Genomic DNA, 21706 nt, shown 5'->3' on the forward strand with positions numbered 1-21706 from the left:
ATGGAGAGGCACCACTACAGCCCCTTTCTGGGACCTTCCCGAAGGACAGTCATGAAGGGAAATCCTCCCATTGGGCAGAACTTCAAGCAGTGCACCTGGTTGTTCACTTTGCTTGAAAGAAGAAATGGCCAGATGTGTGATTGTATACTGATTCATGGGCTGTGGCCAATGGTTTGGCTGCATGGTCAGGCGCTTGAAAAAACATGATTGGAATATTGGTGACAAGGATGTTTAGGGAAGAGGTATGTGGATAGACCTCTCTGAATGGACCAAAGAAGTGAAGATATTTGTGTCTCATGTAAATGCTCACCAGAGGGTGACCTTGGCAGAGGAGGATTTCAACAATGAAGTAGACAGAACGCTGAGTTCTGTGGAAACTAGTCATCCTCTTTCCCCAGCCAGTTCTGTCATTGCCCAATGGACTCATGAACGAAGTGGTGATGGTGGTAGGAATGGAGGTTATGCACAGGCTCAGCACCATGGCCTTCCACTCACTAAGGCCAACTTGGCTATAGCCACTCTAAGTGCCCTACTACCAGTGGCAAAGATCCACATTGAATCTCTGATATAGCACAATTCCTGGGGACAATCAGCCAGCAACCTGGTGGCAGGTTGATTACATTGGACCACTTCTATCATGAAAAGGGTAGGCTTTTGTTCTTACTGGGATAGACACTTACTCTGGGTACGGATTTGCCTTTCCTGTACACAATGCTTATGCCAAAACTACTGTCCATGGACTTACAGAATACCTTACCACTGTCATGGTGTCCCATGCAGCATTGCCTTGGATCAAGGGACTCACTTCACGACAAATGAAGCGCAGCAATGGGCCCGTGCTCATGGAATTCACTGGTCTTACCATGTTCCTCATCATCCTGAAGCAGCTGGCTTGAAAGAACTATGAAATGGCCTTCTAAAGACACAATTACAGCACCACCTAGGTGGCAACACCTTGCAGGATTGGGACAATGTCCTCCAGGAGTATGTATTTGCTCTAAACCAGCAACCAGTACATGGTGCTGCTTCTCCCATACAGGATTCATGGGTCCAGGAATCAAGGAGTGGAAATGGGAGTGGCACCACTCACTTTCCCCTAATGACACACTCACAAAATTTTTGCTTCCTGTCCCCATGACCCTATGCTCTGCATGTCTAGAGAACTTAGTTCCAAAGGGAGGAATGCTCCCACCAGAACACACAACACAGGTTGCATCGAACAGGAAGTTAAGAATGCCACCTGGCCACTTGGGGCTCCTCATGCCTCTGGATCAACAGGCAAAGAAGAGAGTTAACATATCGGCTGGTGTGATTGATCCTAATTACCAAGGGGAAATAGAATTGATATTACATAATGGAGGTAAAGAAACGTATGTCTGGAATATAGGAGATTCTTAGGGCATCTCTTAATACTACCATGCCCTGTGATTAAGGTCAATGGAAAACTATAGTAACCCAATTCTGACATGACTACTAATGACCCAGACCTTCCGAACCACAACAAGCTGAGGTACTTGCTCAGGGCAAAGGGAATACGGAATGGGTGATGGAAGAAGTTCTAAATACCAGCTACAACCATGTGACCAGTTGTGGAAATGAGGACAGCAATTGTTTTTAATATTTCTTCCTTGTTTTATTACACGTGTATGTGTTCATATATATAGCAAATATTTTGTTTTTGTCCCTCCCTTATTCTGTTACTATTATAAAATATAAGATGTAAATGGAGCTAGTGCATTTTTGGTTGTATGTGTGTTAGTTGTATTAAGTTGGGGCAACTGTGACTTTATAATTGTCTTTATTTAGAGATAGTGTATGATTTAAGGACATGTGTACAGGTGCCAAGTTGACAAGGGGTAGACTCTGATGGTTAAGGTTATGTGTCAGCTTGGCTAGGCCATGATTTTCAGTGGTCTGACAGATATTATGTAACCATCCTCCACTTTGCAGTCTGATGTGAGCAGCCAATCAGTTAAAAGGACAATCAGTCGAAAGCCAATCAGTGTCCTTGGAGGTGTGGCCTGCATCCAATATATATATATGGATGATCTGTGAAAGCTCTCTCTGGATCCTGTATCCAACTCGTCATCCTCTGACCTTGGTTCTTGGGATGTGAGCTGGCAGCCTGCCATCTGACCTGCAGATCTTGGGATTCGCCAGCTCCTGCAACCCCAGGAGCCAGCAACCTTTCTCCTAACACACAGATCTTGGGATTTACCAGCTCCTGGAACCCTGTGAGCCAGCAAACTTCAACCTGACCTGCTGATTTTGGGTTTGTCAGCCCCTGCAACAATGTGAGTCAGTAGAAGCCTCCAGCCTGACACCTGACCCACAGATTTGGGACTTGCTGCCTCCACAACTGCGTGAGCAATTTCCTTGAGATAAATCTCTCTCTCTCTCTCTCTCTCTATATATATATATAAACCCAAACCCATTGCCATCAAGTGGATTCCGACTCATAGCGACCCTATAGGACACAGTAGAACCACCCCATAGAGTTTCCAAGAAGCGTCTGGTGGATTCGAACCGCTGACCTTTTGGTTAGCAGATGTAGCTCTTAACCACTACGCCATCAGGGTTTCCTCTGTGTCTCTGTCTATATACATATATATGCCCCACTGGATTTGATCTCTAGAGAACCGAGCCTAAGACAATCAACTTTTGTTACATTAGTTTTCTCTAGTTAGTGTTTTCTATTTCATTGATTTCTTCTCTTTATTAACTCCTTCCTTCTATTTACTGTGGGTTTAATTTGTTATTGGTTTCTTTTTAGCTCCTTAAGGTTAAAGCTTAGATCATTGATTTTTTAAACCTCTTTTTTCGAATGTAAGTATTCAAAGCTACAAATTTCCCTCTAGAGACTGTGTTCAGTTCTATCAGTAGTTGCTTTGTGTATTTTGAAGTTATTAGGTACATACACATTTAGAATTGTTATACCTTCCTGATGAATTGATCTTTTTATTGTTATGAAATATCTTTGGTATTCCTTGTCCAGAAACCTACTTCATCAAATAATATAGCCATTCCAGCTTTCTTATTATTACTGTTAGCATGCATAACTTTTTCCATCCTTTTACTTTTAAACTGTGTTGTCACATGTAATGTGTGTTTCTTGTAGTATATAGTTAGATATTACTTTTTCCCAGTTGGACAATCTTTGTCCTTTTAATTGGAGTGTTTGGACAACTTATGTTTAATGTAATTATCTATCTTGAGCTTAACAAACCTACCATCTTGTTATCTTTTTTATATTTTCCCCATTGGTTATTTTTTCCCTTTTTCTCATGTGCTGCCTGTTTTTGGATGTATATATAGATATATTTAATATTCCACTTTATCTCCACTAGTGTCTTATTAGCTATACCTCTTCATTTTACTTGCATTTTTTTAAGTTGCTGCTCTAGGGCTTCCAATATGCATCTTTTATTTATTTCAACCTACCTTCAAAGAGTATAAATCCCTTCATGTATAATATAAAGACCTTACAACAATGTAACTCCATTTTCCATTCCTTTGTGCCATTGTTATTACCTCTAAATTTGTTATAGTCCTGTAATACACTGTTCTTTTTTTCTTTAAAGTTCTTAAAATATTTGTAAATAAAAAAGTACCTTTTATATTAATGCATATATTTAGAAATTTTGGTACTATTTATTATTTTGCATAGATCCAAGTTTCCATCTGGGATCATGTTCCTTCTGCTGAAAGAATTTCTTTTAACATTTCTTGTGGTACAGATATACTGGTAACGGAGTCTTTCAGCTTTTTTTGTGGTGTGTGTGTGTCTGAAAATGACTTTCTTTCACTTTTATTTTATGAAGATATATTCCCTAGATGTAGATTTCTAGATTGACAGTTATTTTTCTTCCAAAACGATAAAGTTATGTTTCCTTCATTTTATAACTTGAGTTATTTCTGACAAAAAGGCAGCTGAATTTATCTTTGTTCCTTTCTATGAAATAGCGGAAGGGTCAGTATTTGGAAAATATGGCCCTGGTTATAGAAATGATGCTGGAGATTGCATGATAGACTTATTCATTGCAAATACCTTCTTAAACAACATTAATGATGATTATACGTGTGGACCTCACTGGATGCAATCCTCACAATTTTTCCAATAAGCAACATCATGATAAATGGAGAAAATATTGAGGTTGTCAAGGATTTCATTTTACTTGGATTGATAATCAAAACCCATCAATGCAGCAGCCAAGAAATCAAACAACATATTTCATTGGGCAAATATGCTGCAAAAGACATCTTTAAAGTGTCAAAAAGCAAAGATTTTGCTTTGAGGCTAAGGTGCACCTGACCCAAGCCATGGTATTTTCAGTCACTTCATACTCATTTGAAAGCTGGACAATGAATAAGGAAGACTGAAGATGAACTGATGCCTCTGAATTATGGTGTTGGCAAAGAATATTGAATATACCATGGACCGTCAGAAAAACAAACAAATCTGCACTGGAAGATGTACAGCCAGAATGCTCCTTAGAAGCGAAGATGGTGAGATTTTGTCTCACATACCTTGGAAATGTTATCAGGAGGGACCAATCCCTGGAAAAAGACATCTTGCTTGGTAAAGTAGAGGGTCAGTGAAAAAGAGGAAGACCCTCAATGAGCCACACAGTGGCTGCAACAATGAACTCAAACACAGCAACGATTGTGAGGATGGTGCAGGACCAGGTGGCATTTCTTTCTGTTGTACATAGGGTCTCTATGAGCCAGAACTGACTCAAAACCACCTAACAACAACATGGAATAGATCTTTTCCCCATGCTTTAAATTTTTCCCCATATCCCTGGTTTTTAGCAATTTGATTATTATATGCTATTTTTATTTTAGTTATCTAGTGCTGCTATAACAGAAACATCACAAGTTGATGGCTTTAACACACAGAAATTTATTCTCTTACCGTCTAGGAGGCTAGAAGTCCAAATTCAGGGGGCCAGCTCCAGGGGAAAGCTTTCTCTCTCTGTAGGCTATGGGAGAAGGTCCTTGTCATCAATCTTCCCCTGTTCAAGGAGCTTCTCGGCACAAGGATCCTGGGTCCAAAGGATATGTTATGCCCCTGGGGCTTCTTTCTTGACGGTATGAGGTCCCCATGTCTCTGCTCACTTCTTTCTTTTATATCTCAAAAGAGATTGACTTAAGGCACAACCTAATCTTGCAGATTGAGTCCTGCCTCATTAACATAACTGCCCCTAATTCCACGTCATTAGCATCATAGAGGTAGGATTTATAAGACATAGGAAAATCACATCAGATGACAAAATGGTGGACAATCACAATACTGGGAATCATGGACTAGCCAAGTTGACACACTTTTGGGGGGGACAGAATTCAATCCATAACATATACCTCGGTATGATTTTCTTGGTTTTTATCCTAACTGTGGTTCATTGACCTTCGCAGATCTGGAGGTGAATAGCTTTCACTACATTTGAAAATTTTCAGCCATTATTTTCTCAAATATTTTTCTTCTCCTTTTTCTCCCTCCTCTATTTCCATGAATACAATTGCATTTATATTAGACTGCTTAATATTGTCCTAAAATCACTTTGGTTTTGCTTCAATTTTTGTTTTTTTCACTCTTTTTTTTAAACATTTTTATTCTGCTTTATGTGAAAGTTACCACAGCAAATTAGTTTTCCGTTCAATAAGTCATACACAAATTGTTCCGTGACATTGGTTGCAGTCCCTGAAATGTGTCAGCAATCTCCCTATTTCCAGTCGGGGTGAAGTGTCTTCTTTGGTGAAGTGTCTGTTCGTGTCTTTTGCCCATTTTTTAAGTGGATTATTTGTCTTTTTGTTGTTCAGGTGTTGAAGTTTTCTGTAAATTTTAGAAATTAGACCCTTGTCAGATATGTTGTTGAGAAAGAAAATTTTTTTCCCAGTCTGTAGGTTCTCTTTTAATTCTTTTGGCGAAGTCTTTTGATGAATATAAGTATTTAATCCTAGTTATCTAGTTTACCTTCTGCTGTCTGTGCATTTTTAGTTAAGTTCGATAGCCTATTTTTGCCACAAATTAGGGCCCCTAACTTTGTCCCTATGTTTTCTTCTATGAATTTAATAGTTTTAAGTTTAACATTTAGGCTCTTTGATCCATTTTGAGTTAGTTTTTGCATATGCTGTGAGATATGGATCCTGTTTCATTTTTCTGTAAATGGATAACTAGTTTTGCCAGCACCATTTGTTAAAGAGATGATCTCTTCCTCATTTAATAGACTTCAACCCTTTGTTGAAGATCAGCTGTCCATAGATAGATGGATGGATTAATTTCTGGGTTCTCAATTATGTTTCATTGGTCCATGTGTCTATGCCTTTTTACCTGACAGACACCCATTCATGATAAAAACTCTCAGCAAAATAGGAATAGAAGGAAAATTCCTAAACATTATAGAGGGTATTTATACAAAGCCAACAGCCAACATCATCCTAAATGGAGAGAGACTGAAAGCATTCCCCTGGAGAACAGGAACCAGACAAGGATGCCCTTTATCACCACTTTTATTCAACATTGTCCTGGAGGTCCTAGCTAGAGCTATTAGGCTAGATAAAGAAATAAAGGGCATCCAAATTGGCAAAGAAGAAGTAAAAGTATCTCTGTTTGCAGATGACATGATCTCATACACAGAAAAACCTGAAGAATCCTCAAGAAAATTACTGAAACTAATAGAAGAGTTTACCAGGGTATCAGGATACAAGATAAATATACATAAATCAGTTGGATTCCTCTACACCAACAAAGAGAATGTTGAAGAGGAAATCACCAAATCAATACCATTTACATTCGCCCCTAAGAAGATTAAATAAACTTAGGAATAAATCCTACCAGAGATGTAAAAGATGTATACAAAGAAAACCATAAGGCACTACCACAAGAAACCAAAAAAGACGTACATAAGTGGAAAAACACACCTTGCTCATGGATAAGAAGACTAAACATTGTAAAAATGTCTATTCTGCCGAAAATGATCTATAGGTACGATGCAATCACGATCCTAATACCAGTGATATTTTTTAATGAGATGGAGAAACAAATCACCAACTTCATAGGGAAGGGAAAGAGGCCCCAGATAAGTAAAGCATTACTGAAAAAGAAGAAGAAAGTGGGAAGGCCTCACACTACCTGATCTTGGAACATATTATATCACCACAGTAGTCAAAACAGCCTGGTACTGGTACAACAACAGATACATAGACCAATGGAACAGGATTGAGAATCCAGACATAAATCCATCCACATATGAGCAGCTGATATTTGACAAAGGCCCAAAGTCAGTTAAATGGGGAAAAGATAATCTGGTTAACAAATGGTGCTGGCATAACTGGATATCCATCTGCAAAAAAATGAAACAAGACCCATACCTCACACCATGCACAAAAACCAACTCAAAGTGGATCAAAGGTGTAAATATAAAATCTAAAACAATAAATATCATGGTAGAAAAAGTAGGGGCAACACTAGAAACCCTAATACATGGCATAAACAGCATACAGAACATTGCTAGAAATGTACAAACACCAGAAGGGAAATTAGATAGCTAGGAGCTCTAAAAGTCAAACACCTATGCTCATCCAAAGACTCCACCAAAAGAGTAAAAAGATTACTTACAGACTGGGAAAAAGTTTTAAGCTATGACATTTCTGATCAGTGGCTGATTGCTAAAATCTGCATGTTACTGCAAAAACTCAACAACAAAAAGACAAATAACCCAATTAAAAAATGGCCAAAGGATATGAACAGATACTTCACTAAAGAAGACATTCAGGTAGCTGACAGATATCTGAGGAAATGCTCACTATCATTAGCCATTAGAGAAATGCAAATCAATACTACAGTGAGATTCCATCTCACTCCAACGAGGCTGGCATTAATCCAAAAAACACAAAATAATAACTGTTAGAGAGGTTGTGGAGAAACTGGAACACTTATACACTGCTGGTGGGAATGTAAAATGGTACAGCCACTTTGGAAATCGATTTGGTGCTTCCTCAAAAAGCTAGAAATACGATCCAGCAATCCTACTCCTTGGGACATATCCTAGAGAAATAAGAGCCTTTACACGAACAGATACATGCACACCCATGTTCACTGCAGCACTGTTCACAATAGCAAAAAATGGAAGCATCCGGGGTGCCCATCAATGGATAAATAAATTCTGGTATATTCACACAATGGAATACTAGGCTTCAATAAAGAACAACAATGAATCTGTGAAACATTTCATAACATGGAGGAACCTGGAAGGCATTATGCTGAGTGAAAATAGTCAGTTGCAAAAGGACAAATATTGTATGAGACCACTATTATAAGAACTTGAGAAATAGTTTAAACAGGGAAGAAAATATTCTTTGATGGTTATGAGATGGGGGAGGGAGGGAGGTTGGAGAGGGAGATTCACTAATTAGATAGTAGACAAGAACTAATTTAGATGAAGGGAAAGACAACACACAATACAGAAGAGGTCAGCACAACTGGACTAAACCAAAAGCAAAGAAGTTTCCTGAATAAACCGAACTCTTGGAAGGCCAGCATACCAGAGGCAGGGGTTTGGGGACTATGGTTTCAGGGGACATCTAGGTCAGTCAGCATAATAAAAACTATTAAGAAAACATTCTGCATTCCATTTTGGAGAGTGGCATCTGGGATCTTAAACACTAGCAAGTGGCCATCTGAGATGCATCAATTGGTCTCAACCTACCTGGATCAAAGGAGAATGAAGAACACCAAAGACACAAGGTAATTATGAGCCCAAGAGACAAAAGGCCACATAAACCAGAGACTACATCAACCTGAGACCAAAAGAGCTAGATGGTGCCCAGCTACAACTGATGACTGCCATGACAGGGAACACAGCAGAGAATCCCTGAAGGAGCAGGAGAACAGTGTGGTGCAGACCTCAAATTCTCGTAAAAAAACAAGACTTAATGGTCTGACTGAGACTAGAAGGACCCCGGAGGTCATGGTCCCCAGACCTTTTGTTAGCCCAAGACAGGAACCACTTCCAAAGCCAACTCTTCAGAGAGGGATTGGACCGGACTTTAAGATAGAAAACGATACTGGTGAGGAGTGAGCCTCTTAGATCAAGTAGACACATGAGACTACGTGGGCAGCTCCTGTCTGGAGGGGAGATGTGAAGGCCGAGGGGACAGAAGCTGGCTGAATGGACATGGAATACAGGTTGGGGAGAAGGAGTATGCTGTCTCATTAAGGGGAGAGCAACTAGGAGTATACAGCAAGGTGTATATAAGTTTTTGAATGAGAGACTGGCTTGAATTGTAAACTTTCATTTAAAGCACATAAAAATTTTAAAAAATAATCAAAATTAAAAAATCACTTTGATATATAGTAGTGACCAAAATGAACAGCAAAAATTGAAGGGGGAAAAAACCGGAAGAAACCATTATAAAATGGTGTCAGTTAGTAAAAATATGTTCTTTTCTAGGAAAAAAAAAAAAAGAAACAATGGTATTGAAGGAAGAAGTCTAAGCTGCACTGAAGGCATTGGCAAAAAAACAAAGCTCCAGGAATTGATGGAATACCAGTTGAGATGTTTCAACAAATGGAGGCAACACTGGAAGCACTCACTTATCTATGGCAAGAAATTTGGAAGACAGCTACCTAGCCAACTAACTGGAAGAGATCCACATTTGTGCCCATTCCAAAGAAAGGTGATTCAACAGAATGGGGAAATTATCGAACAATAACATTCAAATCACATACAAGTAAAATTTTTCTAAAGATTAATCAAAAACTATTGCAGTAGCCCATCAACAGAGAACTGCCAGAAATTCAAGCCAGATTCAGAAGACATGGAATGACGGGTACCATTGGCTGAAAGCAGAGAATACCAGAAAGATGTTTACCATGTTTTATTGACTATGCAAAGGCATTTCATTGTGTGGCTCATAACAAACTATGGATAACATTATGAAGAATGGGAGTTCCGGAACACTTCATTGTCCTCATGAGGCACCTATACCTAGACCAAGAGGCAATCATTCAAACAGAACAAGGGGATACAGCATGGTTTAAAATCAGGAACGGTGTGCATCAGGGTTACATCATTTCACCATATTTATTCAAACTATATGCTGAGGAAATAATCCAAGAAGCTGGACTATATAAAGAAGAATGTGGCATCAGGATTGGAGGAAGACTCATTAACAAATTTTGATATGCAGTGACACAACCTTGCTTGCTGAAAGTGAAGAGGGCTTGAAGCACTTACTGTTGAAGATCAAAGACTACAGCCTTCAGTATGGATTACACCTCAAAGAAAATAAAAATCTTCACAACTGGATAAATAAGCAACATCGCGATAAATGCAGAAAATGTTGAAGTTGTCAAAGATTTCATTTTACTTGGATCCATAATCAACGCCCATGGAAGCAGCAGTCAAGAAATCAAACAACACATTGCATTGGGCAAATCTTCTGCAAAAGACCTCTTTTGAAAAGCAAAGGAGTCGCTTTGAGGACTAAGGTGCGCCTGACCCACGCCTTGGTGTCTTCAACCACCTCATATGCATGCAAAAGGTGGACAATGAATAAGAGGGACCAGAAGTATGCTGTTGGTGAAGAATATTGAATATACCATAGATTGCCAAAAGAACAAACAAACTTGTCTTGAAAGAAATACAGCCAGAATGCTCCCTAGAAACAAGGATGACAAGATTTCATCTCCTATATTTGGACATACTATCAGGAGGAACCAACCCCTGGAGAAGGACGTCATGTTTGGTAAAGTAGAGGGTCAGCAAAAGACAGAAAGGCCCTCAATGAGATGGACTGACACAGTGGCTTCAACAGTGGACACAAGCATAGAAACGATTGTGAGGATGGTGCAGGCTGGGCAGTGTTTCGTTCTGTTGTACATAGATAGGGTTGCTATGAGTTGGAATCGACTTCACGGTACCTAACAAAAACAATAGTAATTCTGTTTCACTCGTTGAGGAATCGCCAAACTGTTTTCCACAGCAGCTGCACCATTTTATATTCCACTAGCAATGTATGAGGATTCCAATGTCTCTACGTCCTCACCAACAGTTGTTACTGTCTGTTTTTGTTTTTAAGATAGCCATCCATTGGGTATGAAGCAGTATCTCATTGTGGTTTTGATTTGCATTTCTCTGATGGATAACGATGTTGAGCACCTTTTCATGTGATTATTGGCCATTTCTCTGGAGAAATGTCTATCCAAATCCTTTGCCTATTTTTCAAATTGGATTGTCTTTTTTTGTTAGGTATAAGAGTTCTTTATATATTCTCAATACTAGACCTTTATCAGATATATGATTTGCATATACTTTCTCCCATTCTGTAGGTTGTCTTTTCACTTATTTAGTAGTGTCCTTTGAAGCACAAAAATTTCTATTTTTTGATGAAGTACAATTTATCTTTTTTTCTTTTGTTGCTCATACTTTTTGGTGTTGTATCTAAGAAACCATTGCTTAAACCAAGGTCATGAATATTTATTTTAAGAGATTTATGACTTTAGCTCTTATATTTAGGTCTTTGATTCATTTTGAGTTAATTTTTGCATATGGTGTGAGGTATGGGTCCAACTTCATTCTTTTGTATGTGGATATCAAATTGTCCCAGTACTATTTGTTGAAGAGACTAGTCTTTCCCTATTGCATGCTCTTGATACACTTGTGAAAAATCAAATTATCATAGATTTACCAGCTTATTTGAGGACTCTCAATTCTAATCTATTGATCTATATGTCTATCCTTATGCAGGTTATACACTATTTTGATTATTGTAGTTTTGTAGTAAGTTTTGAAATTGCGAAGTCTGAGTCCTCTTTGTTCTTTTTCAAGATTTTTCTTTGGCTTTTCACAGCCGTTGCAATTCCACATGCATTTTAGCATCAGCTTTTCCATTTCTGGGGGGAAAAAAAAGGTCATTGGGATTTTAATAGGGATTTCATTGAATCCATAGATCACTTTGGGGAATATTGCCATCATAACAATATTAAATCTTCCAATCTATGAGCATGGGTGTCTTTCCATTTATTTAGGTCTTCTTTAATTCTCTCAGCAATGTTTTTCTTGTACAAATCTTGTACCTCCTTTAATCAGGGCATTCTTAACGGCCTTGTTGAATGATGTGTCCTCTGGGTCCTCCCGTGGAACACAATTCTCTGGTTGGTATTCTGGTCTTACATAATACATCTTTTCAAGCATCGTCTTTTTATTCCTTCCTCTGCCATTTGTCAGGACAACTCAGGCATTTCCACTTCTTTGAGTGTCGGCCACAACTTTTTCCAAGCTTCTAAGAGCCTCCCCAGCAGCAAGTTTGCTCCATCCCCTGGGGTCCTTGCTAGAGTGCTAAATCTCACGTCCTGGAAAAGTATGCCCAAGTCAATGAATTTTTGCTCATCCAGGCTTACATCCCAGTCCCTGGCTCCTGCTGGTATATGATAGCTAATTCTTACCATTCTTTTGGTGTAAGTCTCTTTCTTCCCTTATCAGGCCTAGCATGTTCTCATCCAAGTTATCCTGAGATTTAACCTAAGTTATCCAACTGGCAACCAGGAGAGGGTATAGGGGCAGCTCCTGAGATAGGTGCCAAGGGTCTCCAATTCCCTCGTTGTTCTTCTACTTCACTAAACATGATGTCTTCCTTTAGCAATTGATCCCTTCTGATGACATAGACAAAGGCAAGTTAGGCAATGTTCTGTTGTGATCCATAAGGTTTTCATTGACTGATTTGAAGTAGATCACCAAGCCTTCCTTCCTGGTCTATCTTAGTCTGGAAGCTCCTCTGAAAACTGTCCATCATGGTTGACCCTGCTAGTATTTGAAATACCAGTGGCACAGCTTCCAGCATCATAGCAACATTCAAGCCACCAGTGTACAACAAACTGACAGACAGTAAGACAGACAACTTACTAATATTGTTGGTATTATATCTACCATATTACTCTTTGTTTTCTTGCCTTCTTTTAGATTAATCAAATTTTATTATTCCATTTTCCCTTTCTTTAATTGTTATTCATTCTTTTAGTGGTTACGAAGAAATTATAACACATACCTTTTTTTTATAATAATTTTTATTGAGCTTTAAGTGAACATTTACAAATCAAGTTAGTCTGTCACGTATAAGCTTATATACACCTTACTCCATACTCCCACTTACTCTCCCCCTAATGAGACAGCCCTTCCGGTCTCTCCTTTTCGTAAAAATTTTGCCAGTTTCTAACCCCCTCTACCCTCCCATCTCCCCTCCAGACAGGAGACGCCAACACAGTCTCAAGTGTCCACCTGATACAAGTAGCTCACTCTTCATCAGCATCTCTCTCCAACCTATTGTCCAGTCCCTTCCATGTCTGATGAGTTGTCTTCGGGAATGGTTCCTGTCCTGGGCCAACAGAAGGTCTGGGGACCATGACCGCCGGGATTCCTCTAGTCTCAGTCAGACCATTAAGTCTGGTCTTTTTATGAGAATTTGGGGTCTGCATCCCACTGATCTCCTGCTCCCTCAGGGGTTCTCTGTTGTGGTCCCTGTCAGGGCAGTCATCAGTTGTGGCCGGACACCATCTAGTTCTTCTGGTTTCATGATGATGTAAGTCTCTGGTTCATGTGGCCCCTTCTGTCTCTTGGGCTCATAGTTGTCATGTGACCTTGGTGTTCTTCATTCTCCTTTGATCCAGGTGGGTTGAGACCAATTGATGCATCTTAGATGGCCGCTTGTTAGCATTTAAGACCCCAGATGCCACATTTCAAAGTAGGATGCAGAATGTTTTCATAATAGTATTATTTTGCCAATTGACTTAGAAGTCCCCTTAAGCCATGGTCCCCAAACCCCCGCCCTTGCTTCGCTGGCCCTTGAAGCATTCAGTTTATCCCAGAAACTTCTTTGCTTTTGGTCCAGTCCATTTGAGCTGACCTTCTGTGTATTGAGTATTGTCCTTCCCTTCACCTAAAGTAGTTCTTGTCTACTAACTAATCAGTAAAAAACCCTCTCCCACCCTCCCTCCTGCCCCCGCCCCCCCCCCCCGTAACCACAAAAGTGTGTGTTCTTCTCAGTTTATAGTATTTCTCAAGATCTTATAATAGTGGTCTTATACAATATTTGTCTTTTTGCCTCTGACTAATTTCGCTCAGCATAATGCCTTCCAGGTTCCTCCATGTTATGAAATGCTTCACAGATTCGTCACTGTTCTTTATCGATGCATAGTATTCCATTGTGTGAATATACCACAATTTATTTACCCATTCATCTGTTGATGGACACCTTGGTTGCTTCCAGCTTTTTGCTATTGTAAACAGTGCTGCAATAAACATAGGTGTGCATATATCTGTTTGTGTGAAGGCTCTTATTTCTCTAGGGTATATTCCGAGGAGTGGGATTTCTGGGTTGTATGGTAGTTCTATTTCTAACTGTTTAAGATAATGCCAGATAGATTTCCAAAGTTGTTGTACCATTTTACATTCCCACCAGCAGTGTATAAGAGTTCCAATCTCTCCGCAGCCTCTCCAACATTAATTATTTTGTGTTTTTTGGATTAACGCCAGCCTTGTTGGAGTGAGATGGAATCTCATCGTGGTTTTAATTTGCATTTCTCTAATGGCTAATGATCGAGAGCATCTTCTCATGTATCTGTTAGCTGCCTGAATATCTTCTTTAGTGAAGTGTGTGTTCATATCCTTTGCCCACTTCTTGATTGGGTTGTTTGTCTTTTTGTGGTTGAGTTTTAACAGAATCATATAGCTTTTAGAGATCAGGCGCTGGTCGGAGATGTCGTAGCTGAAAATTCTTTCCCAGTCTGTAGGTGGTCTTTTTACTCTTTTGGCGAAGTCTTTAGACGAGCATAGGTGTTTGATTTTTAGGAGCTCCCAGTTATCTGGTTTCTCTTCGTCATTTTTGGTAATGTTTTGTATTCTGTTTATGCCTTGTATTAGGGCTCCTAACATTGTCCCTATTTTTTCTTCCATGATCTTTATCGTTTTAGTCTTTATGTTTAGGTCTTTGATCCACTTGGAGTTAGTTTTTGTGCATGGTGTGAGGTATGGGTCCTGTTTCATTCTTTTGCAAATGCATATCCAGTTATGCCAGCACCATTTGTTAAAAAGACTATCTTTTCCCCAATTAACTGACACTGGGCCTTTGTCAAATACCAGCTGCTCATATGTGGATGGATCTATGTCTGGGTTCTCAATTCTGTTCCACTGGTGTATGTGTCTGTTGTTGTACCAGTACCAGGCTGTTTTGACTACTGTGGCTGTATAATAGGTTCTGAAATCAGGTAAAGTGAGGCCTCCCACTTTCTTCTTTTTCAGTAATGCTTTGCTTATCCGAGGCTTCTTTCCCTTCCATATGAAGTTGGTGATTTGTTTCTCTATCACCTTAAAAAATGACATTGGAATTTGGATCGGAAGTGCATTGTATGTATAGATGGCTTTTGGTAGAATAGACATTTTTACTATGTTAAGTCTTCCTATCCATGAGCAGGGTATGTTTTTCCACTTAAGTATGTCCTTTTGAATTTCTGGTAGTAGAGCTTTGTAGTTTTCTTTGTATAGGTCTTTTACATCCTTGGTAAGATTTATTCCTAAGTATTTTATCTTCTTGGGGGCTACTGTGAATGGCATTGATTTGGTTATTTCCTCTTCGATGTTCTTTTTGTTGATGTAGAGGAATCCAAGTGATTCTTGTATGTTTATCTTATAACCTGAGACTCTGCCAAACTCTTCTATTAGTTTCAGTAGTTTTCTGGAGGATTCGTTGGGGTTTTCTGTGTATAAGATCATGTCATCTGCAAATAGAGATAATTTTACTTCCTCTTTGCCAATCCGGATGCCCTTTATTTCTTTGTCTAGCCTAATTGCTTTGGCTAGAACTTCTAGCACAATGTTGAATAAAAGCGGTGATAAAGGGCATCCTTGTCTGGTTCCCGTTCTCAAGGGAAATGCTTTCAGGTTCTCTCCATTTAGAGATGTTGGCTATTGGCTTTGCATAGATGCTCTTTATTATGCTGAGGAATTTTCCTTCAATTCCTATTTTGGTGAGAGTTTTTATCATGAATTGGTGTTGGACTTTGTCAAATACCTTTTCTGTATCAATTGATAAGATCATGTGGTTTTTGTCTTTTGTTTTATTAATATGGTGGATTACATTAATGGTTTTTCTAATATTAAACCAGCCTTGCATACCTGGTATAAATCCCTCTTGGTCGTGGTGAATTATTTTTTTGATATGTTGTTGAATTCTATTGGCTAGAATTTTGTTGAGGATTTTTGCATCTATGTTCATGAGGGATATAGGTGTGTAAATTTCTTTTTTTGTGATGTCTTTACCTGGTTTTGGTATCAGGGAGATGGTGGCTTCATAGAATGAGTTGGGTAGTATCCTGTCACTTTCTATGCTTTGAAGTACCTTTAGTAGTAGTGGTGTTAACTCTTCTCTGAAAGTTTGGTAGAACTCTGCAGTGAAGCCGTCCGGGCCAGGGCTTTTTTTTGTTGGGAGTTTTTTGATTACCGTTTCAATGTCTTTTTTTGTTATGGGTCTATTTAGTTGTTCTACTTCTGAATGTGTTAGTTTAGGTAGGTAGTGTTTTTCCAGGAATTCATCCATTTCTTCTAGGTTTGCAAATTTGTTAGAGTACAATTTTTGGTAATAATCTGATATGATTCTTTTAATTTCAGTTGGGTCTGTTGTGATGTGGCCCTTCTTGTTTCTTATTCGGGTTATTTGTTTCCTTTTCTGTATTTCTTTAGTCAGTCTAGCCAATGGTTTATCAATTTTGTTAATTTTTTCAAAGAACCAGCTTTTGGCTTTGTTAATTCTTTCAATTGTTTTTCTGTTCTCTAATTCATTTAGTTCAGCTCTAATTTTTATTATTTGTTTTCTTCTGGTGCCTGATGGGTTCTTTTGTTGCTCACTTTCTATTTGTTCAAGTTGTAGGGACAGTTCTCTGATTTTGGCTCTTTCTTCTTTTTGTATGTGTGCATTTATTGATATAAATTGGCCTCTGAGCACTGCTTTTGCTGTGTCCCAGAGGTTTTGATAGGAAGTATTTTCATTCTCGTTGCTTTCTATGAATTTCCTTATTCCCTCCTTGATGTCTTCTATAACCCAGTCTTTTTTCAGGAGGGTATTGTTCAGTTTCCAAGTATTTGATTTCTTTTCCCTAGTTTTTCTGTTATTAATTTCTAGTTTTATTGCCTTGTGGTCTGAGAAGATGCTTTGTAATATTTCGATGTTTTGGATTCTGCAAAGGTTTGTTTTATGACCTAATATGTGATCTATTCTAGAGAATGTTCCATGTGCGCTAGGAAAAAAAGTATACTTTGCAGCAGTTGGGTGGAGAGTTCTGTATAAGTCAATGAGGTCAAGTTGGTTGATTGTTGTAAGTAGGTCTTCCGTGTCTCTATTGAGCTTCTTACTGGATGTCCTGTCCTTCTCCGAAAGTGGTGTGTTGAAGTCTCCTCCTATAATTGTGGAGGTGTCTATCTCACTTTTCAGTTCTGTTAAAATTTGATTTATGTATCTTGCAGCCCTGTCATTGGGTGCATAAATATTTAATATGGTTATATCTTCCTGATCAATTGTCCCTTTTATCATTATGTAGTGTCCTTCTTTATCCTTTGTGGTGGATTTAAGTTTAAAGTCTATTTTGTCAGAAATTAATATTGCTACTCCTCTTCTTTTTTGCTTATTGTTTGCTTTATATATTTTTTTCCATCCTTTGAGTTTTCGTTTGTTTGTGTCTCTAAGTCTAAGGTGTGTCTCTTGTAGGCAGCATATAGACGGATCGTGTTTCTTTATCCAGTCCGAGACTGTCTGTCTCTTTATTGGTGCATTTAGTCCATTTACATTCAGCGTAATTATAGATAAATAAGTGTTTAGTGTTGTCATTTTGATGCCTTTTTATGTGTGTTGTTGACAATTTCATTTTTCCACTTACTTTTTTGTGCTGAGACGTTTTTCTTTGTAAGTTGTGAGATCCTCATTTTCATAGTATTTGACTTTATGTTTGTTGAGTCGTTACGTTTTTCTTGGCTTTTATTTTGAGTTATGGAGTTGTTATACCTCTTTGTAACACGTACCTTTGACTTGTCAGAGTTCACTACTTCTCTGATAATACTAGAAACCCAGAACACTTTCTTTACTTCTCTCCTGCTTTTTGCCTTATTGTCATCATGTATTTTTATTGTACATATATTTTAAACCCACATATTAGTATGATTTATTTGTACAGTCAATATTCATTCATATTTATCCACATAGTTCCCTTTTGTTGTAACTCATTCCTTCCCAAATTTCATGTTTCTATCTGGGACTAAATTTCTTTCTACCTAAAGAACTCCATTCAGTATTTTTCTTAGGGCAGATCTGCTGGTGATAAGTTCTCTCTGCTTTTTTACGTACGGAAAAAGTCTTTATTTCACCTTCATTTTTTAAAAAAAAAATTATTTTGTTATTGTCATCTTTATTTTAAAGTACAATTTCACTAGGTATAGAATTCCAAGTTGGCAGGGTTTTGTTTTTCGGTTTTTTTTTTAGCATTTCAAAGATGTCATTGTATTGTCTTCTGGATTTCATTAATTTTTGTTGTGATCAGCTCCTTTGAAGGAAACATGTCTTTTTTCCTGGCTGATTTTAAGATTTTCTCTCTTACATTTGTGTCTTATTTATCTAGTGCTGCTGTAACAGAAATACCACAAGTGCGTGGCTTTAACAAAGAAAAATTGTTTTCTAGTAATTTTGGAGGCTAAAAATCTGAATTCGGGTGCCGGCTCTAGGGGAAGGCTTTCTCTCCCTGTTGGCTCTGTGGGAAGGTCCTTGTCTCTTCAGCTTCTGTTCCTTGGCTCCTTGGCGATCTTTGTGGCATGGCATCTATCTTCCCCCGTCTCTGCTTGCTTGGTCGCTTGCTCAATCTGCTCTTTTTATATCTCAAAAAAGTATGACTTAAAACACACCCTACACTAATACTGCCTAATACCCATTCCCAAATTGGATTATAAGCACAGGTAGAAAAAAACAGAAAACCAAATCCATTGTCAAGTTGATTCTGACTCATAAAGACCCTACAGGACAGAGTAGAATTGCCCCATAGGGTTTCCAAGGCTGTAATCTTTACGGAAGCAGACTGCCACATCTTTCGTCTACACAGCAACTGGGTGGGTTCGAACCACTGATCTTTTGGTTAGCAGCCAAGCACTTAAACACTGTGCCACCAGGGCTCCTTAATCTACAGGTATAAATGTTAGGGTTTACAACACTTATTTTTAGAGGACAGAATTCAATCCATAACAATTGGGTTTCGGCAGTTTTATGACGATGTGCTTAAACAAACAAAAAAAAACCCCATTGCCATAGAGTCAGTTCTGATTCATAGCAACCCTATAGGACAGAGTAGAACTGCCCCATAGGGTTTCCAAGAAGCAGCTGGTGGATTCAAACTGCTGACCTTTTGGTTAGCAGCCAAAGTCTTAACCAGAGCTCCATGATGTGCTTAGGTGGGTTTTTCTTTGTATTTTTTCTGCTTGGGGTTTGCATAGCTTCTTTAGCATATGGTTTGTTTTGTTTTGTTTTGTCTTTCATCAGTTTTGGAATATTTTGAACATTATCTCTTCAAATATTGTTTCTGCTTTATTTTATTTTTACAGATTGAGACATGGAAGTTCTCAAAACATGGTCAGTTTCCTCTTTAAGACAGAGTAGAAAGATCTAACATAAGTAAAATTTGGTTCCCAGATGTAAAAATAAAGAGCCCTGGTTGTGCAGTGGTTAAGAGCTATGGCGAGCTACAGCTGCCAAACAAAAGGTCAGCAGTTAAAATCCATCAAACACTCCCTGGAGACCCTGTGGGGCAGTTCTCCTCTGTCACCATTGAGTAGGAATGGACTAGATGGCAACGGGTTTGGTTTTTTGGTTCTTAATTGTGTCACTCTAGCTGCATGGAACTACCAAAAGCTCTACTGGTTTCTCTGAACCCCAGCAGGAGCCCTCTTCCAGAGTCAGTTAAGTTCTCAGTTTCTTCCCTGCTCTAAAAATCAGCATATACCCCCTGGGGGAAAAAGCCATAGTAAATCATCAACTCAACTCTCTGGAATTATCCTTTCATATCCTTGTTGCTTCATCAGTTCTCTGCCTTTAAACAGACCTACTGTCAGGTCGATTCTGACTCATGGCTACCTGGTGTGTACAGAACAGAAGTGCTCCATAGGGTTTTCAAGGCTGTGACCTTTCAGAAGGAAATTGCCAGGCCTGTCTTCTGAAGTACCTCTGGGAGGGCTTGAATTGCCAAACTTTTATTCAGTAGCCAAGAGTTTAACCGTTTGTACCATCCAGGGACTTTTTAAACAGATATTTCTTGTTTTATCCAGCTTTTTAAATTATGCTTAATTTATGTGTAAGTCAGCTGCAAGCTGCTCCATCCAATCCAGAAGCATGTCTTACATTCCATAGGTTTTGAGATTGCATTTTTTTAATTTTATTTTTATTTTCTATGTATTTTCTAATTTCAATTGCAATTTCTTCTTTGATACATTTATAAAATATATTTTTAAATTTCATAGTATGGGTTATTTTTCATTGTTGGGTGCAATGGTTTCTTATACATCTACTCCTTACAGGCTATCTTATTATCCAACATTTTGCATTTATGACAGTAGTAAAAATTCTACTACCCAACAATTTTGCACATAAAGGACATACCTCTGGCAGTAATGAATGCTGAGGTTCAAGGCAACAGTAACACTGACTGTGATGATTGAAGTTATGTTAGCTTGGCTGGGCCGTGATTCTCAGTAGTTTGACAAATATGTAATGATGTAATTTGGTAGTTATGTAATTATCATGGATTGAATTGTCCTCCCAAAATACTTGTCAACTTGGTTAGGTCATGATTCCCCTATGTGACTGTATAATTGTCTACCATTTTATCTTCTGATGTGATTTCCCTATATGTTGTAAATACTATCACTACGATGTAATAAGATGGATTAATGGCAGTTGTATCAATGAGGTCTACAAGATTAGGTAGTGTCTTAAGCCAATCTCTTTTGAGATATAAAAGAGAGAAGCAAGCAGAAAGACAAGGGGACCTCATACCACCAAGAAAGCAGTGCCAAGAGCAGAGTATGTCCTTTGGACCTGAGGTTCCTGCGCTGAGATGTTCCCAGACCAAGGGGAAACTGATGACAAGGACCTTCCTCCAGAGCCAACACAGAGAGAGAGTCTTCCCCTGGAGCCGGCACCCTGAATTTGGACTTCTGGACTATTGAACTGTGAAAGAATAAACTTTTTGTTAAAGCTACCCACTGGTAGTATTTCTGTTATAGCAGCACTAGATGACTAAGACAGTAATGATGTAATTTGGCAGTTATGTAATGATGTAACTTGGAATTGTGTAGTAATGTAGTTATCCTCCATTTCGTGATCTGATGTGGTCATCTTCTATTTTTGCATAATGCTGATTTCACATAACGACCCAGTCTTTGGAACCTAATCATGTTGATAAGTGAGGAGTAGGTATATATACACATTAAATCAAATGTAAATACAGGTAGTCCCCAACTTACAGTGGAGTTCTATTCTGACGACTCTATCATAAATCAGTTCTGACATAAGTCAAATACATTTTTATTTTTTTAGTTTTCGTTATTATTGCCTTTTAGTATCAGTATCTTAATAAATCCAATTTTGTCCTTGAGGGTAGGAAACATTACATATAAACTTATGG

This window comes from Loxodonta africana, chromosome 2 (assembly GCF_030014295.1).
Source record: "Loxodonta africana isolate mLoxAfr1 chromosome 2, mLoxAfr1.hap2, whole genome shotgun sequence".
In the NCBI taxonomy this organism is placed as follows: Eukaryota; Metazoa; Chordata; class Mammalia; order Proboscidea; family Elephantidae; genus Loxodonta; species Loxodonta africana.